At 40.3% G+C, this 9,502-nt stretch overlaps 1 long non-coding RNA gene across 1 annotated transcript; it reads left to right on the forward strand.

Moving 5' to 3' along the window:
* The first annotated feature begins 1,206 nt into the window (after positions 1-1,206).
* LOC136285540 (uncharacterized) lies at positions 1,207-7,831 on the forward strand. The gene is made up of 3 exons (XR_010719488.1): positions 1,207-1,451; positions 2,285-2,429; positions 6,275-7,831. It is a non-coding gene; the product is annotated as an uncharacterized lncRNA (long non-coding RNA).
* Positions 7,832-9,502: the final 1,671 nt, after the last annotated feature.

The raw sequence follows: 9,502 nt of genomic DNA on the forward strand, positions 1-9,502 counted from the left end.
TGTTAGTAATTAATGAAACAGTCTGCAGCAGGTCAGAGGCACCAAAGGAGCCTCTTGCCTTCAGTGCTGTCTCTGTGAGTGAGCTCTTCTGCCTGCCAGATCACTGTAGCACTGGGTCATAAAGGAATGGTCACTTTTGCTCTCATTCTTTTAAGGGGGTTCCAGGTTCCACCTCCAGACTTAGCCACATCCTCAGCCACTGAAAGTCCTTCCTGAAGGCAGGCATCACCAGGTAGTGGTCTCTGCATGTTTTAACTTAAAGGTCAGGATGATGCCCCTTGGCCCTTCAGAGTAATATCACTTTCATAGCCTGCTTTTAAGGATGTAAGCCCTTTTGTAAGTCAGATTTCACTTTCTCTTAAGCAATATCACTGTGGCTTTGGTCTCAGACCAACCAGTCAAGCAATGTCCTGACAAATAAAGCAGCATCTAATGTAATGTTGTAGCTTCTGAGTCCCTCCATGAAAAGATGAAGATTCAACACCTCCTTAGTGGAAATCCAAACACAGGTGGGGTACCTGACTTGCCTTCCCCCCACCCTCACCGTCTCAGGAGCCAAGGAAGGAAGACCTGACAGTGCTAATGAGCTATGTAGCCGGTGATGTAATTACCATCTGAGAGCCTGAGTAGGATGAGACAGATGTTACTTTTAGGGTTCATTGCTCTATTAGCAACACCTGATAACCAGCCTATGTGATCCACCCCTTGGCACACCAGATACAGACTAATATTAAATAAGCTGCTCTGACTAAAACCACTTTTTTAATTTTTTTTTTTTTTTAAAATAAGTAAGTGATACCAAAGCCATACTCAAGGCTTCCCTTAAACAGTGGGATTCCCAGCAGGAACTGTAAACAGGGACATAAATGATGCTTAAATAAAGTAAATATGCCATTCCTGCTTCCTGAGAATCTGTCTCAAATCTACTGTGTCACCACAAGTCCCTTATTCTCAAAACAGTATCATCAGCTTTGCACAGAACTGCTGAAGAATGGTGACTCTCTACTCAGCTGCAGGCTGAGAATAATCTAGTTAACCATGGGTTTGAGGTTATTGTAGGAAGGAGGGCCCAGCTGACATTCCCCTGGTCAGATTATGTGGCACTGAGGAATGGAAGCAGCCCTCACCATGGAGGGAGTGGTGCAAGGAGCCTTCAAGTACATAAAAGCCACAAGTGATTGTCAAACCACAGTCAGGCACTTGGAAAAAATTCCCAACATGATAGATCATCACTCAAATAGGCAGCATGTGTTTGAGTGCTTGGTGTTGCCCTAGAGTAAATGAAGGGAAGCAAGAAGACTTCATGGATCAATTTAATCCCATGTTTCCTGCACGGAATATCACAACAACAGTTGTATTCTGTGTGAAGTTTGGATCTGTGTTCATCTGTCTTACTGAGGGCTGAGAACAAGTAGACAAGGGTGATAAAAATCCGTTAAACATGGAACAAGGTGAGTTCAGACTGCACTTTGAGTCATGTACCTCCTAAGTTCAAAGTGTTACCACAAAACAGACACTGGGCAGCATTTAGTGCTCTATAAACCACTGTAGACTGAATTAAAGTTACACCCACAAAAAACACTACTCTTGTTCTTAGGCTTGTCTGTATTTTGAGGGCCAACATAAGAGGTTAAAGGAAAGTGGTGTTAACAGTGTCAACAGGCACAGAAGAAATCTATTTTGTGCCACCCCTCCAACTTGACAAGAAAAAAGAACTTTATTTTTTTTAAGATGTGTTCGCTCATTTAAATGTTTTTCAGGTAATTAACACTGGGCACCAACAGAGCTGATGTTCCTTGAAGAAGAGTGAAACATTTATTACCCTTCTTGTGTTCTTTCCTGAAATGATTGAGGTGAAAGAAAGGCTAAAAAAGAGTCTTTTCTTGGTTGTCTTATTTCTCTTTTGTCTTTCACATTGGTTCCAGGAATGGAAAGTCATTAATCACCTATCAAGATAGCTGATAGGAGTTGCCTTGGGGTTAGAGAGGATTGGAGGAGATCATTTAAGCATGGCAATTAATTGAAATGAGTAAGATGGGGACAGATTCTTCATTCAAAAGTAAGTAACAGGTGATAGGCAACAGATTTGGACTGCTATTGAGAAAAATTGAGTGAGGAATCTTAGCTGATGAAGATGGAAAGTAGATAATCAGTTATAAGGTAAAAAAGAAAAGACAGTTAAAGAATGGAGAAAAAAGTTTATAGTGATAATCCCAGTTTATTGTTTTAAATTATTCAGTTGGAAACCTCTGACTCTCTCTGTCTTTCCTCCTTATTATATCAGCTGTGTCAGGACTACACAGATGAAGCAGTGGGAGCCAACTGCAGCACCTTTCAGGCTCCCAAAGAAGAACATTTCAGGCAGCAATTGCATTATGCACATTTGTGACAAAGTTTTCTCTCCCAGCTAGGCTCCAGAGACACTACAGGTAAATATCCTGGAATGCCGCAGCTTCTGAGTCGGGTGAGCTCTCATTTTATCTTTTGCTGATTTTATTCATCCTGTGCTTTTGGCACAGCTGCCAACAATTCCACCATACTTCACACAAGCTTTGCTCTGTGTAAAAGATTCAGAGGGAAGCTCCTGCTGACCACTCACCTCTCCCAGATTTGCTGCAGACTTGCAGGGGAGGTTTTTTTACTGGGCAAACAAAACGACTGCAACACCTCCAGCTTTTATGTCCTATCTGAAGGAGGTGCCAAAAAACCTGAGGAAATAGATTGCTTTGAAGAGCCAACACAACAAAATAAAACCTGCCCACAATCTAAAAATACCAAACAGATTCCTATGAGGCCTTTCCTCCGAAAAGTCTTAACGTAAGAACAACTGGGTATGAAATGCTTTTTGCCGTGTTCAGCAATGAAAAGGCTTCATTCATAAAAGTCATTGGGAGATAAGATTTGACCAGCATACATTTTAACTGCAATCAGTTTTCACATGGGTTACTTTCACCTCTTCATTAAGCTCAATGCATTCTCTATGACATATATTTGATGTAACATACGCATGCAAAAAGCAAAAAATTTCCTGATAGCATATTTTGATTTGGAAGCTCAAAAAATCCCAATTTCAGCTACTACAAACTGCCATTTCTATAAGAAAATGACATTAGAAAAAAATTTACCATGACAATGGATGATGCTTCTTACATACTTAGATGTATATCTAAGATGTTTAAAGATGATGTAGGAGCTACAGGGTTATGTGATGTCAGTTTGCAGCATCTGTTGTTCTTTGTTGAGACACTGTGTTTCAGCCAAGGTCTGGTACAACACAGGGAAAACACATCATGCTGCTGTCACAATCCAAGTTTGCAATTGGAGCAGCTGCCATAAAAACCCTTTGGTCTCAGAGGAAACTTGAGAAAGGGAAAAGTTTCCAGGAGGAAAACTTAATTATAAATTCATAAATATCATCAGCTGACTATGAAAGGTTTCTATCTAGAAGAAAGGAGGAAACAAGACAAAGATTTTATTTCAGAGACTGTCATATTTTCAGAAGTTCTCTCCATTTTAGGGCAGAAGGCTAAGTTTTCATTTTCTCTGTGCCCCGAATGTGCATCTCTTAGTGAATCCTGACATGCAGCCATCAAAGGTCAGGGCCTCTTGGAGCAGACTTTGGTCCTGGAGTGGTGGTTTCCAGATAAATTTGTCATTACTCTCCCTTTCACCTTCATTTAAATAAATAAATAGGCAACTGAAAGAGTCCCCTTTGAGTTGTGATGGATGGCTTAATAAAAAGGCATCCACCCGCCTCTTGGAGCGGACAAGAGATTCCTCTGCTATATGTGTGAAGAATCCAGTCATGACTTTTTAATTCCTATTGAATAAAAGACCAATTTTGATAAATCTTTAATGAGTTCTATTCCAAGTTCAATATTTGGTGAAATAATCATTTTTTTGCATAAATATCCTGTTCAGCTCTTGGGCTAGAGCATGCAGAGCCAGGTTGATCTAGAGCATCAATCTTGAGCAAATTGGAGACGTTCATAATAAGCTCTCGGACATATTTGCAATGCAGAGACAAACACCATTTATGCATGACTTGGCTCATTCTAAGCCTTGAAAGACTGATAACATCCAAAGCAGCTGTGACTGAGGTTCACACACTGGGCTGTCATTTGTGGACATTATACTAATTATGGTCCTGCTGGCTTCAGAGAGGAATTGTTCTGCAATGATCCGTGATATCTTTTAAGGCTGCTGTAATCACATGTATCACATTTTCATCAAGTGGAAATAAATCTCAAAGAGCTGCAAATAAATCTAGGAAAAAAGCGTTCAGAGAGCAATTTCATTAAGATTGGGAACTTGAAACTAGCTCTGCTGCAACATGGCAGATTCCACTTTCCAAAAACTTTGTTTTCTTTGGATATGTTGGCTGGTACAATTCTCTTTGCATGCACTATTACTGCTCAGTATATGGGGCATGACTCATGATACAGAATGATAGCTAGAGAAAATTGAGCTTCTGAAAAGTGAAATTAAAGGGGAAAAGGCAAAGGAATAAATAATTCAACAGACAGACAGGGCTGGAGCATACAAATGAGATGTCTCAGGATAAGTTTCAGCCTGTTATCCAACCCCTGGCAGTGGTTTGTGGACACAAAAACCACTTTTATTTTTCTAGTATCCTAAGGGAAGAGTCAAATAACTGTAAGTGCAGCATGAGGCCACCTGCTACCAAGGGCAGGTATGCTGGTACTTGAGGGTCAAACACGTATTTTTTCCAGCATCCTCTTGTCCTTAGTCCTCTGATAAACAGTCCCAGACCACCAGCCATCTCTGCCCACCTGCATGCTGCAAGAATGAACAGCCACAGGAAGACCTCTGTGATTCAGGTCTCAGCATTGCAAACCTCCTGTTTGCTCTGGATGTAGTGGGTCCAAGCCCAGCCACACACCTTGCCTTGGGAGGGAAGCTGCAGTCCAGCTTTGCCCCCACAGTAAAGACCTCTGTGGTACAGGTACCACCACAGGTTTTTTATGTTGTTTTTGTTGCTTTGTTTGTTTAGGGGTTTTACTGACTTGAACATTTGTTCAATCTGACTTGAACATTTGTTTCAAAGCTCTTCCTATGAACTTTGTATTTGTCAGGTGGGGTCTCTTACAGCACTGTGTGACTTCAAGCACTGCTTACAACCAATAAATATTTGTGCAAGCTTTGCCCATTTTTAAGGAAAATACTTTTTTTTACTTCCAGTATTTCATACTCAATGAAATACACATGAAGAGAACAGTGCACAAGCTGAGCAGAGCATGAGCAGAGCATTAGCACCTCTGCTGCTTTCTTTGGAGAACAGAAGAGATGGCATGTTGGCAACTGGAAGGCAAAGAGAAGGAACAGTCCTCTCAAATCTCTTTCTGCTGTAGTGTCTCTGTAGATAAACACACAAAACTAAGTTAATTATCAGGCCTCTATTTTTTTTCCCAAATGACTATTACTCAGTAGTAAGATGCAGAGCCTGATGTTATAAAAGGGTGGATGGTTTTAAATTAAATTAAAATAAAACAATAACTTCATAATGGCTTTTCCAGAACGTAAGCATCCTTCTAGAAAAAAAAAATCAGATGTTATTTTAAGAGCTGGTAAGCTTTCACGCCCAAATTGCCGCAATTTTGAAACCTATAAATCCAGGCAACTCATGTATTGGTTGTTATCCTTAGCTTTTCACTGGTCATGCCACCTGCCCTTTTGTTCTGCCTCGTTTTCCATACTCAGAAATCAGCTGCTAAAACTCTTCTCAGAAATTCAAGGATATATGTGCCCAAGAAAGTCATCTTGTGTTGGCCCACACACTCACCATCCCACTTGACAGACATCTTTTGTAAAATCAATACCACAGGAAAGCCAACAGAACAGGTTACATCTTTCTTTGAGCAAGTGCATATAGCACTTCAGCTTTGATCACCCTTGAAACAACTGGGAGTAAAATAACACTGACAATGGCCTCTATTATCTTGAAGAAGAGTGGAATCCCAGAGGAATAAATGAAATACTTGTGCTCCATCCTCACTTTAAATATGATGACCTTCATCCCCATCAAGTCCCAGAGGTGCCATCAGGGTTTTGTGTGGGCAAAAGTTTTAACTGTCAAAAGCTCATTACTCAAGCCAAACAGGTCCTAGTCCTGCTTCTCTTGATGACTTGAGAGTCTTGAAACACTCTCACAGAGACTGGAATCTGACCCCTCACTGCCTGTTTTTTAACATTGAAAAAAATTAAAGAGCATGTTAAACAAGATGGATTAAGAATTTTTTTTTTTTTTAAACAGGTGCCATGGAAGAGGCAGAGAAGGAAGAGATGGAGATTCATGCATTTGGGGAAAAGCTTAAAATTTCAAGACAAGAAGACATACATTAATGGAACATCATTGTTAATAATTAGAATGTTTAAGGTGAATGGCTACATATGTATTCCTTAAAGGAAAACATCCTGTACCCAGTGAAGTTCATAAATGCCCACCTAAGAAGATGTTACAGCCAGGGTGAGAGTGATGCTGTATAGATTGTCAGTAGGGAAGAATGAGTTTCCAAGTCACTTTTGTGTGAGAAGATATGTTCTCGGAAAAAAGAATGCTAGCCCAAGGACACCATCAAATCCCTGTCTCTGTCCATGGAGGAACTCTATGTGAAACCATGTGAAAGCAATCCTCTGCTAAACCTTATTTCTTGTTCTCTAATAAAGGATACACTTGCTGATATTACAAGACAGAAAACTAGAAACTGGTAGGAATGGATCTGGAAGAAATTACAACACATAAAAAATTATTCTAGATTTATTTTTCTTCTTTAATTTTCATTTTTTATGTTCTACACTTATATCTATGCTGATGATACCAGGTTAAGATCTAAGATGGTCAGGACTGGGAGAGAGGAGTTTTCAGAGTACCTCTGTTACACAGAAGTTCTATTAAGAACTGCTAATGTTGATGCTGAAGTTTCAGTTCAGCACTAGGCAAATATAGCTCTAATCTTTTTGGAAAGTCATTACAAGAGATACTCACAAGGAGGTGAATCACCTGTAAACAGACCCATTCAAACCTGCTGTGTTCTGATAGCCCACAGACGGAAGATCTCTCCCAGACAGACCTTTAGAGATACCACAGATCTTCAGATCAGGGCAGTCACACCCCGGAACCCACTGAAAAGAATATAAACTGTACAGTTTTCCCACTCAACACAATAGAAGTTTCAGCAGCAAGCCCTAGGGATTTAATAAAAGATCCTAGAACACATGTAAAAATAAATATGTGACCTGCTGTGAGGGAGATTGCGTTACTTGTGCAGGCAACACAGAGAAGTTGAATACTAGCTATAGAACTAATTGCAACTTAGGTGCTGAAAAACCTAGTGCTGGAAAAGGCATAAAAAATGATGTCAGACACATCAAAAATTACTTTCAGCCTGACAGTTACTCAGAAACCATCAAAAAGATGGTTTCTGAGCAATTTTTTTTCACCTGGTGTTATTGCTTTCAGAGAGCAAGACCAAGGCCAGCAACAAGTTCTTTCAGCCAAAGAAGACATAAAAAGCACCAAGACCTCAAAGATGAGAGAAATTCAGATTTTTCTGAAATGTTGAGAAGGAAAGGACTGGTTGGACAAGATGGCAGAAAAATGATAGAGTCTAACACAGAGAAAACTTAGAAAACTATCTTCATTCTGCACTGAAGCTACTAGTCTCAAAAAAGCACTAACACTGCAAGACCAGGAACAACACAGGAAATGTAAAAGACAGTATAAGGGTTGTGTCGGAACTTAACCGCTGAACTATCACTGAAAATCATTGTTATTAACCTGAAATATAAAATGGTATTCAATCACTGAGAGGTGTTTCCCTGTAAGTATCCTTACTCCTATTCAGAGTATTTAAAGAACAAAAAAGGAACAGGGAGTTTAAATTACTTTAAGCATTAAAAATGGCCCTTACTTTGTCAAGAAGAGCTGCCCAAGCAGTTACAGCATTAACCAGTTTCCAGTTCTCTAACTACAGTTAATCTCAGCTTCGAAACCACTTAATAGTCAAGCAGTCACTGGGAGAGGAAGGGGAGGAGGGGAAGGGTTTGATGTCACACAGGGTGTCATAACAAACCTAACAAAGCCGGAGAAATCACAATAATGTAAAGCACAGCTAATGTAAAACACACACATTGCAAACCACACATATTCTAACTGTAGGGATTGTGCCCATGCCAATGAATGGCACATAAGTCAGCAGCAGTGAGAAGCAGCCCTGGGGTGCTGACAGACACCTGCTCAGCCAGTCCTGTAATATTCAAAGAGCTCCCCACAAACCCACTCTCCTAGCCAGGGAGGGGCAGAAAGCACTTGCAAGACTGGCCAGGGAAGAAAGTACAACAAATTCATCCAATAGCCACTTGTGCTCTCCTATATCCTGAGGCACTGGTTTTATGGAGGAAAGGATGGTGGGATCAGACAGGTTCCCTTGGTGGCCAGACCTGGGATGGAGTGATCAGCCATATGAATTTATATGTCCCTGGTGGGAGCAGAAGACATGGTGGCATGTGTCTGCTGGAAATGACACAAAACATTCCTAATCAGTTCTTTGAAAGCAGCTTTTATCCTCTTCTGCATAACTATGCAATCTTTTAACATGGTCCTGGGAATTACCCTTTTTCCTGTACCCAGTCTGCCTTTGTTGTTGATGTCACGGAAAAAAAAGTAGTCAGTTGTTTACCAGAGCATTCGATTTCTTATCAGCAGATCTGCCTATGAATAATTATATCACTTATTAATACCATAGTAAGCCAGCTAATGGGCTGCAGACGCCTAACAACAGGATGAGAGAAGAGAGGGCAGATTGGCAAGAGGTTGTTTGCTTTTGTGAGGGTTGAATTATAGAACTGGCCAGGATTCAAAACTATGAATCATTAAGAGCATGCACACAGCAGTTTTACATCACTGAGCACTATTGACTGTAGAGGAGCTAATATTGATCTTCTAGACATATGGGAATGGGGAAGCAGGTCCCACATAGTTAAAAACGTGTTTTCGTGTCTGTCCTTTGAGTTGTGTTGGTTCCCTGAAACATCCACACATATCTGACATCATGACCAGACCCTTATCCAAAACCTGTGAAAGGATAGGTGTCTTTTCAGGTTCACAGTGACAGAAATCTTTGAAACATGACTGGAAACAAAATCATTGTAAGTTACCATGCTTATCTTGTCTAGTATCTGCCTTATCACATTAGCTCAGTTTGCAGTACCTATACTGATGTTTCTATTAATGGAGATGTTTCTGAATATAAAATAAATATAATTAAAACATTATTTTGCCTTTCCTTAGTAGCTGGGATTTATCTTCATTTGTGCAAATGGGACAAAAAACTTGCCTCACGAAGCTGCAGACATGACTCTTGTGAACTCAGACATCAGCAAGAAGCTGCTGTACAGCACTTTGTTCTTCACTCCTGAAAGGGAGAAGGAATGAATGTTGCATTCAGGGAAGGGAACTCAAACTAGGACTGCTTTTCTACCC

Source organism: Chamaea fasciata, unplaced genomic scaffold, assembly GCF_029207755.1.
Source record: "Chamaea fasciata isolate MVZ Bird 193981 ecotype frontalis unplaced genomic scaffold, bChaFas1.0.hap1 SCAF_1, whole genome shotgun sequence".
Taxonomy (NCBI): domain Eukaryota; kingdom Metazoa; phylum Chordata; class Aves; order Passeriformes; family Sylviidae; genus Chamaea; species Chamaea fasciata.